This window comes from Cricetulus griseus (genome assembly GCF_003668045.3).
Source record: "Cricetulus griseus strain 17A/GY chromosome 1 unlocalized genomic scaffold, alternate assembly CriGri-PICRH-1.0 chr1_0, whole genome shotgun sequence".
Classification (NCBI taxonomy): Eukaryota; Metazoa; Chordata; class Mammalia; order Rodentia; family Cricetidae; genus Cricetulus; species Cricetulus griseus.
In genome coordinates this window covers 255,547,155-255,565,904 of record NW_023276806.1, presented here as the reverse complement: position 1 = coordinate 255,565,904, position 18,750 = coordinate 255,547,155, and the positions used below count along the sequence as shown (strand labels likewise).

At 42.1% G+C, this 18,750-nt stretch overlaps 1 protein-coding gene across 9 annotated transcripts in view; it reads left to right on the top strand.

Annotated features, from left to right (window-relative positions):
- The window catches only part of Usp49 (ubiquitin specific peptidase 49), a 60,299-nt gene that overhangs the window by 3,331 nt on the left and 38,218 nt on the right, over positions 1-18,750 (top strand). For 2 of the 9 annotated variants that reach the window (XM_027394488.2, XM_027394487.2), the window contains exons 1-2: positions 395-1,440; positions 3,752-3,833. The exons of 1 other annotated variant lie outside the window; for it this stretch is intronic. The gene's annotated coding sequence lies outside the window, so the exon portion shown is untranslated. Of the gene's footprint in view, positions 1-49; positions 116-394; positions 1,441-1,979; positions 2,260-3,751; positions 3,834-18,750 lie in introns of those variants that run through there. 6 more of the 9 variants (XM_035451159.1, XM_027394481.2, XM_027394480.2 and 3 more) reach the window with 6 other exon arrangements.

Genomic DNA, 18,750 nt, shown 5'->3' with positions numbered 1-18,750 from the left:
CAATGCGGGGCCCTGGGGGCGGGGCTGTGGCCGGCGGACCAATGGGCGGCAGGGGGCGTGGTCTGCTCGCTGGTCTCCGCGCCCTGGTGACAGCTCGCGCGTGCTGATGATGGCGGTAAATAGAGGGGGTGCTTGGGGAGGGGGCGGAGGGCCGGCGGAGCGGCCGAGGAGGCGGCCCGGGGGGGGTGTGGGGGGCTGCGGTGTCTGGGAACCCGCGCGGACATTCGGGGGCCGGGACACCCGGCCCCGGCGTGCCGGCCCTCCCCTCCCGTCCCCTTTTAAAGGAGGAAAACAAGCCTCTCACACACCGGGTGAGGGGCGACAAAGGCGGCGCGCGCCTGGCGGGCGGGAGGAGCGGCGGCAGGGGGCGGGATCGCGACGCCGGCAGGCCTGGGGCGCCCGGGGCGGGGACGACGGGCGGCGACAGCCCCGGCGCGCGGGCGCTGCGCGTTTTTGGCGGGGTGGGCGACGTCTGGGTTCTGAGGTGAAAGCCCTGAGGCGAGAGAGGGGAAGGCACGCTGCGGGGGCAGCGGGTGCCGAGTTTGAGATGAGGATTAGGAGAAAGGGTTAGGAGCCGGGAAGAGGAGAGAAAAGGAAACCCAGGCTGTCCCCGGGATGAGGTTAGGAAGCCCGGGGCTGGGAAGAGGGATCCGGGGTCAGGGCTAGGAGCAGGGGTCTGGAAGAGACAAGGCTTGGCAGGTGGGTGGTGTTGGGGTGAGGGGTGCCAGGGGCAGAAGAGTTGTAAGTGGAAGACAAGGAGCAGAACCGCGTAATAGTTGGGAGTAGGAGAGAGAGTGATTAAGAGCCAGACGTGACAAGGGTGTGAACTAGTGCCGAGCCAGGGATGAGCTGAGGGGCTGGGATCGGCTGGGGTGGGATCCACAAGGTGTAGGCCAATAGCTGGCTGATGGGTGTAAATTCTGCAAAGTGAGGGAGACAGAAGGAGACCTGGATTACAACCAGGTGGAGTCAGAAATTGGAGCGTTTGTGGAAGGACTAAAGGAACGAGAGTTTAGAGCTGGGCGTTAATAGGACAGGCAGTTCTGGAAGAAAAAGCTGAAAGGACGCTAGAAGAGGGTGTCAGGAATTACAGGGCTCTGGGACGGGACCCGGGGGGCGGGGGGAGGGGGCTGGGGAATTGTTTAGTGAAGAGGTTCAACAAGGTCAAGATAGTGTAGTGCAAAGATTGACTTTTCAAGCAGCCTGAGAAGATGAGCAAGGAAGAGTTGGGCCCTGGAATTTAAAGGATGGAATGGGGAGTAAGAGAAGGGAAGCTGGGAGAGCCCTGATGGGTGTAGAACCGTGGTGGGCTGCACAGGGGTGGGGACTGCATGTGTATTTGTCCTGAGGTGCCCCAGAAGGTCTGGAAGGGGCAGGGCACAAATGCTGTAGTGAAGAATCCAGTGGAGAGGCCTTTGATGCAGAAGATAAGGAACCATGGTGAGTGAAGGGGGCCCTAGAAACAAGGGTAGAACCTGCAAAGTAGGGGCCCGGGTGGGGGTGCAGCAGAGGAGTTCTTTGTTAAGAGAAATGTGTATTGAATTTGTAAGTTCTTTTGTCCCTAAAAGTAGGAAATTCCAGAAATCGTTTTCTCTCTTGACGGAGTCTTGGATTCAGTTTCCATCTTTCATTGCTTGAAAATCCACTTTCATGTCCACTTTGAAAAGATGAGACCCGTTTTTACTTGATTTTGTTCTTGTGTAATAGAAAAACCGCGTAATAGTTAGGTGCCTAGAAACCTTTGGTTTCACTGATGTGCTAAAGGGTAAAAGATTTGTGTTTATTTACTAAGTGCCTGTGTGCTGTGATAGTTTGGGTAGGTGGTGTAGGAGTTTTGTACCTGACAAGTGCTGACCAGGTTGTATAATGGACAGCATTTTCCTTTCCATTGAAGAGTTTGAGTGCACCACTGGGTTAGAGAAAGCTAAGACTCTTTTTATTTTCATTAATCAGCCAGGTTTCTGCTTCGTTGTTTTCAGGGACTGAAGAATAAGGAGAAACCATTCAGAGAAAAGTGAATAGCCAACCAGGGAAGTTTCCTGAGGGGAGATTGAAGTCAAGGCTCTGAGGATATTGCGTTCCTAAGCTACCTTCAGCTTTGTGCAGAACATTTTTGTGTAGTTGCTTACTCCCCAGTTTTGCAGACTGTAAGAAAGAATGTTGGGAGTGTAGAGTTGTGGAGAGTTTTAGAGCCATGGACTCATCTTTTAGATTACATAATGCATTTATGAGTACCTTTTATGAAAAAAAATCTGTAAGGTAAGATTGCAGTTCCTCTGCCTGCTTTATTTCATGATTGTGAATAGGAAGGACACATTGATATTCTTTAGAACCTTTTGATTTGTAAGATCTATTTTTAATGAAACTATTTACATGTATTTATTTGTATGTGTTTGGAGCACATGTGGAGGTGGGAGACAACTTGCGGAAGTTGGTTTTCTCTTTCCATCATGGGGGTACTGGGGATTGAACTCAGATTGTCAGGCTTGTCCTCAAGCCATCTTCCTGGTCCTGTAAGACCATTTTGGAAATTAAAAGGAAGATTAGAATTTGGGACAAAACTAAGGTTATTCTTTCTTGGTAGTGTGTTTTAATGATTTTCATTCTAAAGTGTTTGCATTTAGCTAAGAATATTGAGTGTTTTCCTTTGCATTTACTAATGTGAAAGATAGTGTGTAGCCTCCTTTCAGGAGGACAGAGGATGCAAACTGTTGTTGAGAATCTTTTTAAAGTTTAATTTTATGTGAATGGGTGCTTTGTTTGCATGCACGTTGTCTATATACCACATGCATGCCTGGTGCCTGCAGAGGGGCACTGCAGAAGAGGGAATCAGATCCCCAGGAACTGGGGTTACAGACAGTTGTGAGCTGTGTGTGGGTTTTGAGTATCTAACCTGGGACTTCTGGGAAGATCAGTCAGTGCTCTTAACCACCGAGCCATCTTTCCAGTTTTGAGATTATTTCATTGGTGTACATTCAGATACACAATGATACCTTCTCCCCTTGAAGTCTTGTAGAGGTTGCAAGTGTTGTGGAACTCACTCTGTAGATCAGGGTGGCCTGGAACTCACAGACATCCACCTGCCTCTTCCTCCTGAGTGTTGGGATTAAAGGTGTGCACTACCACTGCTGGCTTTGATCTTTTCTGTTTATGAGACATTGGTCTCACTATGTAGCCCTGGCTGGACTGGAACTTGCTATGTTCACCAGACTGGCCTTAACTCACAGAGATCGACCTCCATCTGTTTCCATTATGCTGGAATTAAAGGCTTGGGTCACCATGCCTTCTGAAAATGGATGATCTTATCATTAAGGAGTCCAATGTTAAATTTAAGCTGTGTTTTCTTTTGTTCATCAAGTAGAAATGTTTTGTTTTGAAGTTCTGGCTGGAACTTACTAGATAGACCAGGCTGGTGACTACTTTCTGCCTCTCCTGTGCTGGGAGTAAGGGTGATCTCTACCACACCTGGCTTGTCTCTAGTTTTCTGTTTTTGTTTTGAGATACAAGCTCACACTGCATACAAACTGTTGAAACCTACTGTGTAGTCTAGCCTACCCTAAAGTTGTGGCAGTCTTCCTGCCTAGTGTTTGAGTGCTAGGATTATAGGCACTGGCTACCATACTCAGCTGTCAATGGAACCTAACTTTTATTTTGGTTATTATCTTATTTGCTAAGAATAAACGTATTTATAATATTTTTAGGTTTGGATGAGTAGGTTGTACATAATTCATTTTTTTCTGGTTAATCTTAGAGTCTTTGGACGGGAAGAGACCTTGAAAAGACCTTGGGTTTATCCTGCAACTTCAGTCAATATCCCACCTAAATCATCCCAGGTAGATCAAAACTCACCCTATTTTCTTAAAAATCTTCAGTGACAAGAGGGCAACCTGAAGTAATATCTTCTAGCATTTTGTTATTTTCAGGAAGTCTTTTTGCTTTTCTAATCAGCAAACACTTAATGCTATCTAGATTTGTATTTATTTATTCTTGTCTTGTCCTCAATCTTTTACTAGAAAAAAAAGTCTGCTTATTGTGGTATTTATAAAATTTCTAGCTGGTGCGATAACCCATGCCTGTAATTCCAGCATTCAGGAATTTGAGACAGGAGGATTTTCAGGAGTTTGAGCCTAGCCTAGATTATGGAGTAAGTTCCAGGCCAGTCTGAACTATAAGGTGAGACATTGTCTCAAAAACAAATAAGCAAGCAAACAAACAAACAAAAAATGAAACCCTTACTTATTCACTGGTAACAGACGGCATCAGTGAGATTCACCACCCTCTAGTGCCATATTCTGCTGTGAGTCAGCTCCCTTCAGTGACCCTGAGGCAGGGGTCTATTATTGCATTGAAATGAAGTGTCCCTTGAGATGAAGTGACTTGCCTATTTCTATAGACGTGTTTGTTCATTAATAGTCTTTCAGCACAAATGCTATTTTTGTCCATTGTTAACTCAATGTTGCAATCACTCCTTTCTTCTTGATGATGCGGATTGTAGTCACTGCTTCAGGTACACTAAGCTTGCGCTCTACCACGGATACCCATCAGCTCCTCAGTCTTGTGGGTGCGTGTATAAGTGCGCCCTCTTCCTCAGTCACTCACTCCTCACCCCTTTCTGGGACAAGGTCTCTCCTAAATTCTAACTTCACCAGCTAGGCTAGGCTGGCCAGTCAGGAAGCTCTAGGGGTCTGTCATTTGTCGTTTCTGCTTCTCCAGTGCTAAAGTCACAGACAAATGTCACCCTGTCTGGCTTTTTATGTGGGTATTAGGGATTTAAACTGTGAGATTAGTCCTCTTACTGGGTCTTTGCCAGTCTTTAAATGATCCGTGGTCTGTTATGAAACCCCTCACTCTTTTTTTTTTTTTTTTGAGGTAGGGTTTCATATAGCTCATATTGGCCTAGAATCTGGGACTGTCTATTTATGGAAAAGGATGTCCTTCAGTTCTTTGTTGTTTGTTTGTTTGTTTGTTTGTTTGCAGACAGTATTTCTCTGTAGCCCTGGTTGCCCTGGAACTCACTCTGTAGACCAGGCTGGCCTCAGAGCCCCACCTGCTCTGCCTCCCACCAGGATTGAAAGCTTCCCCCCTCTCCCCTTTTCACCCACCCTCCTCCCCCTTTAATTCTCAGCCTCCTCCTGCCTTCACCTCAGTGCTAGGTTCCAGGTACTTGCCACCATCCAACGCCCTCCTCTGTTTCTTTTTAAGTGGTGAACCTAGGACCAATACCACAAGGGTGCCATCTAATACACATATTATATCAAGGTTCTCCTGTGCTTTTACTTATTTCTTATTCCAAAATTGTTTTTAGAAAGCCAACAACCCCAAACCAATTTTATAGCACCTTACTGTGTTTCAAATTGCCTGTCTACTTTTGAAGTTGGAAAACTATTTTGTACTCTGTTGAAAGATTATTGCTGTTTGAGGAAAAATGGATATCCATAAGTAAAAATTTGCTGAGAACATTGCTATTTTATTTTCTTCTATATTTTCTCTTTATGTATGCCTGTCTAAAAAAAATGTACTAAATATTCTGCTTTCATTTGTTGAAATCAATTTACTCATTAAAATTAGAAACATAGCTTGGTGAGTTCGGTAGTTCACACCTGGAATTTAGCACCTGGGAGCCTGAGGCAGAAGGATTAACCACACGTTTGAGACCAGCCTAGACTAGAATAAGTTCTAGCCCAGCCTTGGGCTGCAGAGTGGCCCTTTCCAAACAGACAGGAACAAACTAAACTACTTAGTGCTTACCTTAGGTAGACATGAAAACTGTAACCTGGTGAGAGGCTTCTGTTAGTAACTTTTGAGATAGGGTCTCACTGTAGCTCTGGCTTGCTCACAGAGCTCATCTCTGTTGAACTCACAGAGATGGGCCTGTCCCAGCCTCCCACCTGCTGAGATTTAAGGTGTTTGCCTGTTGTAGCTGTAATTTGTCTTGGAACTCTTGAACCTTCTGCTTCCACCTTCCAGGTTTGGCAAGTGTAGACCTGTGCCAGTGATACAGTCTGGGGTCTTGAAGTGGTCTGGATTGGGTTCAGTTTTCTCTGCCAGTTAAAGAATAACAAGACAGGAAAAACTGAAGCATGACAGGTAGCACCAGAGAACACTCAAGCAACAGACAGAATGGACAGTTGAAAAAAAGGAGTTTAATGGGGGTAAGAAAACATAAGTAGGCAAAACAGAGGGGGCACTCAGAAAGCTGAAAATCCAGTTCCTTAGGGCTGGGGGGTTTAAAGCCTTTGAAGAGTTTTCCTCCCCTACTTTGGGGTTGATGAGTTTGAAGATAGATAGGATGGCTGATTAGTCTCCAACTGCTGTGTGGTGTTTTCTGAACTTGCTGAGCAACTCCATCAGCAGGGGTCTTGCTGGGAGATAAAAGTCTGAAGGGTGAGGAAAAGGAGCTGACCATCTTGGAAAATTGGCACCTTTATTACCTACTTGTGGCAACTCTGTCTATCTATCTGTCTGTCTGTCAGGGAGTCTGTCTAACTGTTGGTCTCTCACTACCATGACCTACAAAACTATTTGTTTTTAATGGCTGTGGGTTTTATTACAATTTTTCAATCTGAAGGAAAGTTAAAGAAATGATAAAAAGATTTAAAAAATTTATTTAAATATATTTTTGTGTGAATTGGTGTGAAGGTGTCAGATCCCCTGGAACTGTAGTTACAGTAGTTATGAGCTGCCATGTGGGTGCTGGGAATTGAACTCGGGTCCTCTGGAAGGGTAGCCAGTGCTACTTAACTACTAAGCCACTTCTCCAGCTGAAGTACAAAGAGATTTTATATGCTTTTATTCAAAATCACTACTTGTTTGCATTTCATCTGACTTGTTTTGTCAGGTTTTTTTGTTTTGTTTTGTTTTTTGTTTTTTTCTCCCAAGACAGGGTTTCTTTGTGGCTTTGGAGGCTGTCCTGGAACTAGCTCTTGTAGACCAGCCTGGTCTCGAACTCACAGAGATCCGCCTGCCTCTGCCTCCTGAGTGCTGGGACTAAAGGCATGCGCCACCACCACTAGGCCATTTTCTAAGTATTTTTAACCAAATAATATAGGATAAAATTAATATGAACACGTTTGTTTTAAAAAAGAAAAGGGAGCCAGGCAGTGATGGTGCACGCCTTTAATCCCAGCACTTGGGAGGCAGAGGCAGGCTGATTTTTGTGAGTTTGAGGCCAGCCTGGTCTATAAAGAGTGAGTTGCAGGACAGTCTCCAAAGCCACAGAGAAACCCTGTCTCAATAAAACCAAAAAAGAAAAAGAAAAGGGAGGGAACTGGTATGAGATGACTCAATGGTTAAGAGTAACTTACTGCTCTTGCAGAGGATCTGTGTTTGGTTCCCAGCACTCATGCTGGGTGGCTCTCTACTGCCTCTAATTCCAGGTTCAGGGGCATCTTAACACCTCTGGTCTCCAAGGGCACCTGCAGTCATATGTACATACCCACATACTCAGACATAAATAAAAAATAAAACTAGGCTCATTGGTTAAGAACACTTGTTGATCTTACAGAGGACACAGGTTTGGTCTCGGTACCCACATAGCAACTCACAATTGCCTATAACTCCAGTTCAAGGTGATCCTATAACTTCTTATGGTTTCCAGCATCAGCAGGCTTGCATGTGGTACACACACATACATACAGGCAAACATACTCATGCACATAAAAAAATTAAAATAGAGGCCAGGTGTGGTGGCCCATTCTGTAGGCAGAGGCAAGAAGATCTCTGAGTTTGAGACTAGCCTGGTCTGTATAGTAAGCTCCAGGACGGCCAGCGCTACATAGAGAGACCCTGTCTCAATAAATAAATTAATATCTTAGGGAAAAAATGAAAGGGAATAAGTTTGCTGTATATTTTATTTTAGTTAAAGCCTTTACGGTGAAGTAATGTCAAGATGGAATTTAGAAGTCAGAGGTATTGGTGCAAAGCCCGGAATCCCAGCACTCAGGTTGGGGCATAAGGGTTACCATACATTCCAGGTCATCCTGGGCTACATTATTTCTGTCCTGCTTGGGCTAACAGTGAGACCTTTTCTCAAGAAACCTAAATAAATAAATATTTGGAGGACTTTGTAAGGTTATACAGTGTGCTTTCTTTAGTAGATGCTGGGGAAGATTCTGTCACCTGTGAATGGCAGATAGATGTGTAGGCCCCTACTATTAACAAAAAATTGTGTTGTCAAATGCTTTTCTGTTGGGAACTTCTTGAAACTCACATCCTTAGGATGCGGCAGCTTCTAGTATTGCATGATGATGATTGTGTGAGAGACAGAGCTGTTAAGCCATGACATGAAATATTTGAGATGAAATTTCTACCTTGAAAATCTTTATGCAGCTTCAAGGAACTAGAAAGGACCAATGTACCTAAGGTTCTACTTCCAAAACATTGACTGGGATTCCTACAAATAGGTCTGCCTTATAGTGAGGTGATTCATAGAAGTAGTAACATGGCCATAAACCTAAATCTTGAGCCTTTCCCATTGTTTTCACTTAAGGAAATGAACTGACCCCATCTCACCTCCAATCAGTCTCCAGTGTTTAAGATGTTAAATGTGTGAATGCAGATAGGCCTGTCTAACTTAAGCCAGAACGCTATTACTTGCATCCTGACAAATGTAAAACACAGAACTTGTGGGCTTCACCTCCTTTTCTCCCCCTCTTTAAGCTGTTATCAGAGCTATGAAATATAGCTCCTTATAAAAGCTGATTGTAATAATTGGAAACACTTTCCTTTCATAAGAATGAGAAAATTACAAATTATTTGGGAAGCATTGTTTCTAGTCATGTGTTATTGTTTCTGAGACATGGACAGTTTTTAAAGACTATAATACCATCCCTTTTCCATTCACATGTTAATAGAAGTCTGGGAAGTAAGGGCTCCTCTGAAATGTTCAGGGTTGTTTTTATTATGTGTCAAGTTGTAAACAGCATTCTGTGACAGGTATTTTCTCTCTTTGTCTTCCTTTGAGCTAATTAGTAATTTACACTCTAGTAGCATCTCTCCCAGTCTCACTGTGTGAAAATGCCTGCTACTCCATGTCTTCCAAGCAGTGGGGACTGACAAATGATTGGGGGCAGGTGTTGGCTAGCACATCAGAAGAATCAGGGTAGAATTTTATTTTGTATGTGTCTGTCTCCCTTTTCACCATGCCCTCCCTTAGACATAAGAACTCATGTAACCCAGAGCTACTGCCCATGGCTCAGTTTGATAGTTATGTGCTGTTTCCCACCCCCACCCGTGCTGTGGGATTTGGGGAGGATTAGCCTAGCACTCTGCCTGGTGTAGAGCCCAGGAAACTGGTCTTTACTGCTCTCTCTTCATTAGAAGAGTAGCAGGTTTCCCCCATTGTCTTTAGAAGCCACCAGCAGTGCCTCTCTAGCTGGCCAGTGACTGCCAGGTGGTGGGAGGGCAGCACAGTAGCTGGTGTGTTAGAAAGATACTTATATCTGCTGCTCAGATCACCAATGGAAAGACAGTCCTTCCATAGTCTCAACTTTTTCAAAAGGCAGCTGAGTGACCAAAATATAAATTACATCTAAGTGTTAGCATGTGTCACATAGAGGTCCTGCTCTTTCCAGCCTCTTTCTCTCTTTCTTCATTCCATCTCTGACATAGGGAGAATGGGTCATTTGTGTGTGTTTACTTGCCCACATGGGGGTGTTAAATAAAGCAGCAAGAGCATTTGGCTCTAAAATACCCTGAAAGGACCCCTTTATCTGTGAATGTAAACTTTACTTGAAAATTAATGCAAGGATGGGTAGAGGCTTATTGGTTTATCTGTTTTGAACTAAAACTCTTCTAGAATGGCAGATAAATGACGGTACTTATTTTTATAATAATAGATACTGATTTATCAGGATAGTAAGGTCAAAGTCCCTGTTAAAATTAATTCGATTCTTAAAAAAATTGTTACCTAGAGGTAATGATGATGAAAATTGGGTAAGAGAATGTATGAATAGCTTATTCAGCCATCCTTGTTAATAGGTGCATCATCATAGGCACTGAGCCTTTGACAGCAGATCAGCACTTGTGAACAGAGGTCATCTCATTTATGTGGGCACTTACAGAGAATGTGGGTCTGAATTAGTGTTTGCTTTTTATAAACCCAAATCCCAGTCAGGCATGGTGCAATCCTTGCACTTGGGAGGTGGAAGCAGAGTGAGCTGGAATTCAAAGTTAACTGCAGGTATAATACCTGAGCGTTAGAGTTTAGAGCACAGGAGATTAGAGTTTGGTTCTAGGACCCAGGTTGGGTATCTGAAAACTGTGTTACTCCAGCTCCAGGAGATCCATTGCCGTCTTCTGGCCTCTGCAGGCACATACACTTAGTGCACATGACCTCCAGCCCCATAAACACATATGCACACGTGCACACACACACACACACAGTAATAATAATAATAATGGGCTGGAGAGATGGCTCAGTAATTAAGAATTCTTATTGCTCTTCTAGAAGATCCAGGTTTGGTTCCCAGCACCCACATGGCAGTTCACCACTGTCTGTAATTCCAGTTCCAGGGGCTCTAACACCCTTGTCTGCCCTCACAGGCACCTGCATGCATGTAATGCTCATAAACTTATACAAGCATGTGTACACTTACACATAAAGTAAGTAAATCTTTTAAAAAAAAGTAACTCTATTAGTCTGTTAGTTATTCTATTGCTATGAAGAGACACCACAACCACTGCAACTCTTATAAAAGAAAGCATTTAATTGGGGCTGACTTAATGGTTTCATGGGTTTGGTCCATTATTTTCTTGGTGAGGAGCATGATTACACACAGGCATACATAGCAGCTGAGAGTTCTACATCTGCATCTAAAGGCAGCAGGAAGAGAATGAGCCTTTGGACTTGACTTGAGCTTCTGAAACCCTAAAGCCCACCCCCAATGACACACTTCTTCCAGCAAGGCTTTACCTCTTAATCCTTCTCAAGTAGTACCATTCTCTAGTGACCAAGTATTCAAATATATGCGCTTATGGGGCATTCCTATTCAAACCATCATATTAAGGAAAAATCCCAGAATGTCAGGATATCCTCATGGGTAGCCAATGCTAAAATGTAATCTTTTTAAAATTATTTCATGTATTGTCTGCATATGCCACAGATTATTAATCATGGAAGTCTCCTTCTACTATGGGGGTTTCAGGGATCAGACACAGGTCTTAAAGCTTGGTGGCAAACACCTTTACTTACCCACTGAGCCATGCTGGCTGGCCCCAACATTTACTTTTCTGTTCTTTTTTATGTTCATTACAGCTACCTATCTGAATTTTATTGGATACTCCTGGTTAGACACTAATTGCATGTTTATACTTTGTAACATCTAGAAAAGATTCATTAGCAACACTATAAAAGATGTCATCAAAATTTATTGATCAGAGAGATATTATCAGTAAAGAAGAGAACTAAAGGCTAGAGGTGTGTAGTTCAGCACTTCCCTAACACGGGGAAGGCCTGGGGTCTGTTGTCAGAGTGGCAAAAATAAATCAGTGCATAAAGACAGGAAAGTGAATACATGACTATGGTTGTTGGTTGGTTTTTTATTTTTTATTTTTTTTTTTAAGACAGGGTTTCTCTGTAACAGTCCTGGTATTCACTCTGTATACTCGAATTCACAGAGATCTGCCTGCCTCTGCCTCCCAAGTTCTGGGATCAAAGGTGTCCGCCACCACTGCCCAGCTCTAAACCTACTCTTAAATGTTCCAAATGTATGGCAGAGCCTAATGAGCTTGTCATTACATTTCAAGTGAAAGGCAAAAAGTATGCCTTAATGATACATCTACGTCTTTTGTGGTTGATGTCATGGTATACCCTGTGCCGAAATTCTTAGCTGAACCAGTGACACCAGCCTCCTCAGTCACACTGTTAATGTGCCTCTTGACTTTTTTTCTTTAAGCAGTTTATCTTAGTCTACAGCTATTATTGTTGTAAAATCCACCTGAGCTTTAAATTCAGAAGTTAAACATTTAAATATAAAATGAAACATCATTTGCTACCCCTTTACCTGTAAGACTGACATCTTAAGTCAGTGCTTGCCAGTACGATGTGGGAAAACTGAAAACCTTGCACACTGTTGTCTGGAATGGAAACTTTCTTGGAGGTAAATTTGGCAGTGTTTATTGGAATTTAAAATGTGTCTATTCCTTTCTAGGAATTTGTTCTGTGTTCATATATTTGAGATAAGAAGAGAAGTACAAAGCCTGACACGTGGCTCACACTATAGTACCAGCACTGATGAGGCTAAGGCAAGATGACAGCCATATGTTTAAGCTAACCTGGGCTACATAGCTAGACCTTGTCTAAAAAAGGTCAGAGAAAGGGGAAAAGATAACAGGTGTTTTGTTTGGTTTTTAACTGTCATGTTCTGTTCTAAGAGGATGTGGAATAGAATGGTCACCTTGCACTGAGTATGCTAATCAGGTTTTGTGTGCATGCATGCATGTACATGTGTATGTTTAAGTGTGTGTGAAGGTCAGAGGTCAAACTCAGATGTCATCCTAAAGGAGCCATCTATGTTGTTTTTTTGAGACAGAGTCTCTTACTGGGACCTGGGGATGACTGGCCAAAGAACTCAGGGATCCTCCTGACTCCACCTGCCTTGCTTTGTATGTGGGAACTAAGAGTCCTCACAGGTGTGCAGTTAGTGCTTAATTGACAGCCACCTCCCAGTTTGTGAGTCAGTTTGTGTTAGCCTGTGGTAATGAGCACATTATAAAATCTCACAGAACATGGGAATCTCCTGAGTGTTTTTGTTTCCTGGTTTTTGTTTGTTTGTTTTGAGTGAGGAGGTTCTCCTTAAAAGTAGTTTTTTTTTTTTTTCACAGTGAAAGTGTCTTCCCTGTGGACTGAGGTATGGCTATCATTAGAGCTTTAGAGTTGCTTTTGTATCCCATCCCAACTTGTTTAAAGAACTTGAAGCTGTCTTTTAGTATTTCTGTTTTGTTTTGTCTTTTTGGAGATAGGGTCTCATATAGCCCAGGCTGACCGTGAATTTGCTTGATTTCTTGATCCTTCTGTCTCGGCCTCCCAAGTGCTAGTGTTAAAAGTATGAGCTACCATATTTGGCTCTCAAAATATTTATTTGTATTTTCTGAAAAAATTGAAGGATATCGCTTACTGGAAGGTAGCACTTGCCTAGTATGCATCAGGCTTGGGTTTGATTACAGCTTCATTTGGTAAAACAGTTATAAGAATGTTGAATTCTGAGGCTGGAGAGATGGCTCAGTGGTTAAGAGCACAGGCTGCTCTCTTCCAGAGGACCTGGGTTCAGTTCTAGGGTATCTGATGCCTTTTTCTGATCTCTGTGGGAACACATGTAGTGTATATACATACATGCAAGACATCCACTCATATATGTAAATAAAATCAACAAATCTTTTTTTAAAAAGGTATGGATCTTGTGGGGTTACTTAGTCAGTAGTGCTGCCCTGTGAGCATTAGTTCCTTCTCCAGACCCACATGAAGAGCCAGGCATGGCAACTGTTCCTATAGTCCCAGTGCTATAGGGTGGGGGAGCAAAGAAGCTCATTAGCCAGCCAGCCTAACCAAATCATGAGTTTCAGTGAGACTGCAGCTCCAAAAATAAATAAATAATGGTGGCTCATGATCAAGGAAGGACACCTGGTGTTGACCTATGGCCTCCACATGCGTATCACACACACACACACACACCACACACACACACACACACACACACACACACACCACACAAAAACCCACAATAACAAATACATACAACACACATATACACATATGTTGAGCTTCTTTCTCACTTGGTAGTAGTATATATAATTAAATTTACCCCAGTATGTCTATTTAAACATATAAACAGATATAAGATGCCATGTAAGAGATATTTAAAAGGTTTTATTGCATAAATTAATTATGTATGAGTACAAAAATGTTTTTCAAGTTTTGGGAGGTTTTCGTTTGTTTTGTTTTGTGTTTTTGGTTTTTCGAGACAGGGTTTCTCTGTGCTTTGGAAAACTAGCTCTTGTAGACAGACTGGTCTCAAACTCACAGAGGTTCGTCTTCCTCTGCCTCCCAAGTGCTGGGATTAAAGGCTTGTGTCATCACATCTAATCCTTTAAGAGGCAGATAGGTAGGTGTGTGTGTGTGCATGTGTATAACTGGGTAGGAGTTCTCTTCTACTGATGTATCCTCGGGATCAAAATCAGGTCATCAGGCTTGGGGACAATCATCTTTACTCTCCCATCGTTTGGGGTACTCTTGTTTCGGTGGACAAAGGCCTTCTGTTCACCTTTCCCATAGTCCTTCCCTACAGAATTTTCCCTAATGTGGCTTATATAAGCTTTTAATTCTATACGCATTTTTGTAAAACATTTAGTAATGTGGGTGGTGTTTATCTTTAGTCACAAAATATCTGGTTCTATACTGCTCTTGTAGTGTATAAATTTGGCTTTATAATCTGCTGGAAATGCCACCTTACTCTGGTTTTCACTTTGTTTACTGTTTGAAGGTCTATTTATGCTGGATGCAGACTTAGCTAATTGGTCTTAACTGTTGCATAGTATTCCATGGTGTACATAGATTCCCCATAGCAATGGGTATCTAGGCTACTGTAAATAATAGTATCAGAGCAGTCTTGCAGTATCCAATACGAGCATGTTTTAGAATTTAGAATGAATGGATGTATCACTTAACACCCCACAAGCACGGCATTTCTGTACTGCCCCAATACTTAGTCTACTTTTTGCCATTTAATACTAATGTCTCAGTCTAACTTATGTAAGGCACTAATGAGCTGGAGCATTTCTTCATGTTTCAGTTACTTGCTTCCCTTCTGTGTGTTGTTTCCTGTAGAAACTAGAAATTATATATGATTATGATAATCATAAACTTCATATCTAGACACAGTTGCACAATCCCTGGTTGGTTTTGAGCCATAAGAATATCATCTGAGTATCATCTATTAAATTTGTGTTGTTCTTTATTGAATACAAATGCTTGGATTTCATGTAGTCAAATCTATCACTGTTAGTTTTAATATGTTTTCCTTATTAGTGCTTCTCGGACTTAATGTTGCCGGGTTGTCTCCTAGATTTCTTTCTTTAGCTTTATGGATTTACTTTTCCTATTACATTTAATGTATGTGGAACCCTTCCTTCCTTTCCTTCATTTCTATCCTCCCTCCCTTCTTTTATTTCCTGGGCTGGGGGACCAAATCTAGGACCTTGTGTATCATGCTAAGCAAGCCCTCTACAGCTGGGATATTCTCAATCTCCTGTTGTAATTTTGACTGACATTGTTTAACTTTTAGGCTAATTTAGCAAGACCTGGCATCTCTCTCTCTCTCTCTCTCTCTCTCTCTCTCTCTCTCTCTCTCTCTCTCTCTCTGTCATGTGCACACATGTCTCTCCACTTATGAGCATGAAAAAAAAAAACATAGGCTTTTTTTGTTTTTAAGCTAAGACATTTTTAAGGATAATAATATAGTTTCTCAAACTTTAAAAAGGGAAACTGGCTTGGTAGAACACATGTTATAGCCTCAGATATTGGGGAGGCTAAGATAGGATTGCTTTATTATTACTCTTTTTTATTTCTTTAAAAAATATTTTTGAGATGTCGTTCATTTTGTAGCACTGCCTGACATGGAGCTCCCTATGTAGATTAGGCTGGCCTTGAATTTGCAGAGATCTGCCTGCATCACTGCTTCCTTAGTGTTGGGATTAAATGCAGATGCCAAAACACCTAGGTTTTCCTTCTTTCCTTCCTTCCTCCCTTCCTCCCTCCCTCCCTCCCTCCCTCCCTCGCTTCCTTCCTTTCTTTCTACGAAGGCCCAGAACTCATAAGAGATACACCCACCTCTAATTCCAGAGTACTGTGATTATAGATGTGCGTCACTGCACCCAGCTAAGTATTTTTTTTCTTAAATTTTTACTGTATATTTGTGTGTGAATGGTGTGTATGTGTGGAGGTCAAAGGACAACTTTGTGGAGTCTCTTCTCTCCTTCCCCCTTTATGTGGAGTCGAGTGATCATTTCAGGTAGCTAAGCTACGTGACAAGTGACTTTATCCACTGAGCCATCGTGCTGGCCTAGTAGGATCTCTTGAACATAAGATTTTAAGGCCAGCTTGGATAACATAGTGAGAGCCTATCTCAATCAATCAAAAATGGGGAGATCACACTTTGTGATTCTAGGGGTAATTATTATCTAAAATGTTCTACTTAAAGGCTATAGAGTATGCTACAGTTACTCCCTACCTTGCTGCTACTTATCTTTTCTCATTGTCTTAATTAATGCTGAACAGTGACTAGTGGCTTTACTGGAGTGAATTTGATTTAGTTTGGTTAACCCAAAAAACCTTCAGTGCTGAAAACTCAATAAATAGACTATCAAAAGATATCAAAGATATCAAAACTCACTAAGCATGGTGGCATATGCCTGCAATCCCAGCAACTGGAGAAGTAGAAGCAAAGGATCAGGAATTGATGGCCACCCTCTGCTACATAGCCAGTAGCCTTTTTTTTTTTTTTTTTTTTGACCATATAAATTGCTTTTTTTTTTTGTTTTTTGGTTTTTGTTTGTTTCTTTGTTTGTTTTCGAGACAGGATTTTTCCGTGTAGCTTTGGAGCCTATCCTGGCACTTGCTCTGGAGACCAGGCTAGCCTCAAACTCAGAGATCTGCCTGCCTCTGCCTCCCGAGTGCTGGGATTAAAGGCGTGCGCCACCAACACCCGGCTATAAATTGCTTTTTAATTTAATTTTTTTTTGGTCAGGGCTTTGTATTTTGCCTTTTTAATTTTCTTCTTTTTTTTCCAACTTTTTTTTTATTTGAATTAGAAACAGGATTGTTTTACATGACAGTTCCAGTTCCCTTCTCCCACCCGTCCTCCCCTACCACCAACCCCCCAACTAAAGCCTTATCTGTCACATATCTTTTCTGCTCCCCCTGGATGGTGAGGCCTTCCATAGGGTATCATCAGTGTCTATTGTATCCTTTGGGATAAAGCCTAGGCCCACCCCCATGTGTCTTGTTTCAGGGAGTATTCCTCTATATGGAATGGGCTCCCAAAGTCCACACCTATGCTAGGGATAAATACTGGACTTCTACAGGAGGTCCAGGTTCTCTAACCAGAATAATATCACACATGTACAGTTCTTGTCTATTTATAATACATTTATATACATTTCCTTATTGATCTTTGCACCATCTTTAGGATGTTATGTCCACTATAGGGAAGAAGTATAGGGGGTCTCAAGTCACAGGTGAGTTGTTCAGGGTTTCACAGCCTCGGCTTCTCTACAGCCTCAACTTCTCTTATGAAAAGTGAAAGTTGTACGCTAGGGATACAGTGTTATTGGTAGAGTGCTTGCCTGATGAGCGAAGCCTTACATTCAGTATTCAGTACTAAGCACCACAGATATCCACCTGCTTCAGTCTTTAAAGTATTGTCATTGAAGGCATGTGCCACTACACCCAACACATAGCCTTTGAGCAAGATCAAATATAGGATGTTAAGCATAAATTCCATGTGGTTATATATCTTTACATGCTATTGAGTGTAGAGGTGGTTAACATAGTTAGCTGAGGGGGCATCTAGAGTTAAATTTACTTGGTTTTAACTGTATTGCTTTTTGGGGGGTGTTGTTACTTTGGAAATCAGGTTTGGATGGGAGAGAGGGGCACTGTTTGAGTTTGAGGCTCCATTCATTCAGTTTCAGTATGGTTTATCTGAGTACCTTAGGCCTGCAGCTTATAATATATAGTAGACAAAAGCTGTAAGTTCATGATCTTGCAACTCTTTCTGTCATGTGGTCCACACTTTCTTGCCCCGTGCTACTGTTTTGCACCAAGTGCACCCAGATGTGAAACTTGGTGCCTCTGATTTTCAGAAAGGCTCTATTCACACAGGGCATTGTGGATTTGTATACTTAACTAAAGAAAGGGAGCAGAATAGAGGTGGAGAGAGCCTCGCTTTGCATTAATGCAGACAACTTTCAGCTGTCCTTGGCCTGAGCTCTTCACCCCCACCCAATCCCAGCTTTGCCCTATTGTACTAGCTCTTCTTTTCTTCTCTGCCCCTCTCATCATTCTTCTCTCAGTTCCTTTTAGAGATAAAACAACAAATTCTTCCCCTTGTAGAATGCCGAGCAATTTCCCTTTCTTGACAGCCATTCTGGGATCTTGACAGCCATTCTTCAGGGAACCACCCACTCTAAGGGGACTGGACCTGAGAGGTTGGGGCCCCATATCAAGGGTGCATATTTTTCTCAAAGTTTCTTTCACAAGGAATTCTTGTGTTCACTGTTAGGCTGATAAAATGGGGGAATTTGCCATCTTGTTACATAGCAACTAATACACCAATCAAGTTTTATTAAATCCTCAATGAATTTTCAGAAGTCTAAAAAAATGATTACATGTGTAATTTATTGAACTCATAAACTCTAATTATCTTTGCTTATAATATCCTTGTGTATAGAATATGTTGCTTTTAAGGATACTTGCTGCTTACCTATTTGTCATAAACCCAGTTAACATAAAGGAGTTGTCTCACACCCTCTCTGAACCATTATGTATTTCACTTATGCATAAGTAAGTTTAGCTTTTGATACTCCAGTATTTTTGTTAGGGTGATTTTTCATTTCTGACAGTTCCAAATTATGTAAAGAAAATGTGTATTCTTTACAGAACTCCATTTTTTTGAAGAAAGCTTTTATTTTATTTTTTTATATTTACTTATTTAGTTAGGTTATTTGGAGATAGAGTTTCTCTATGTAGCCCTGGCT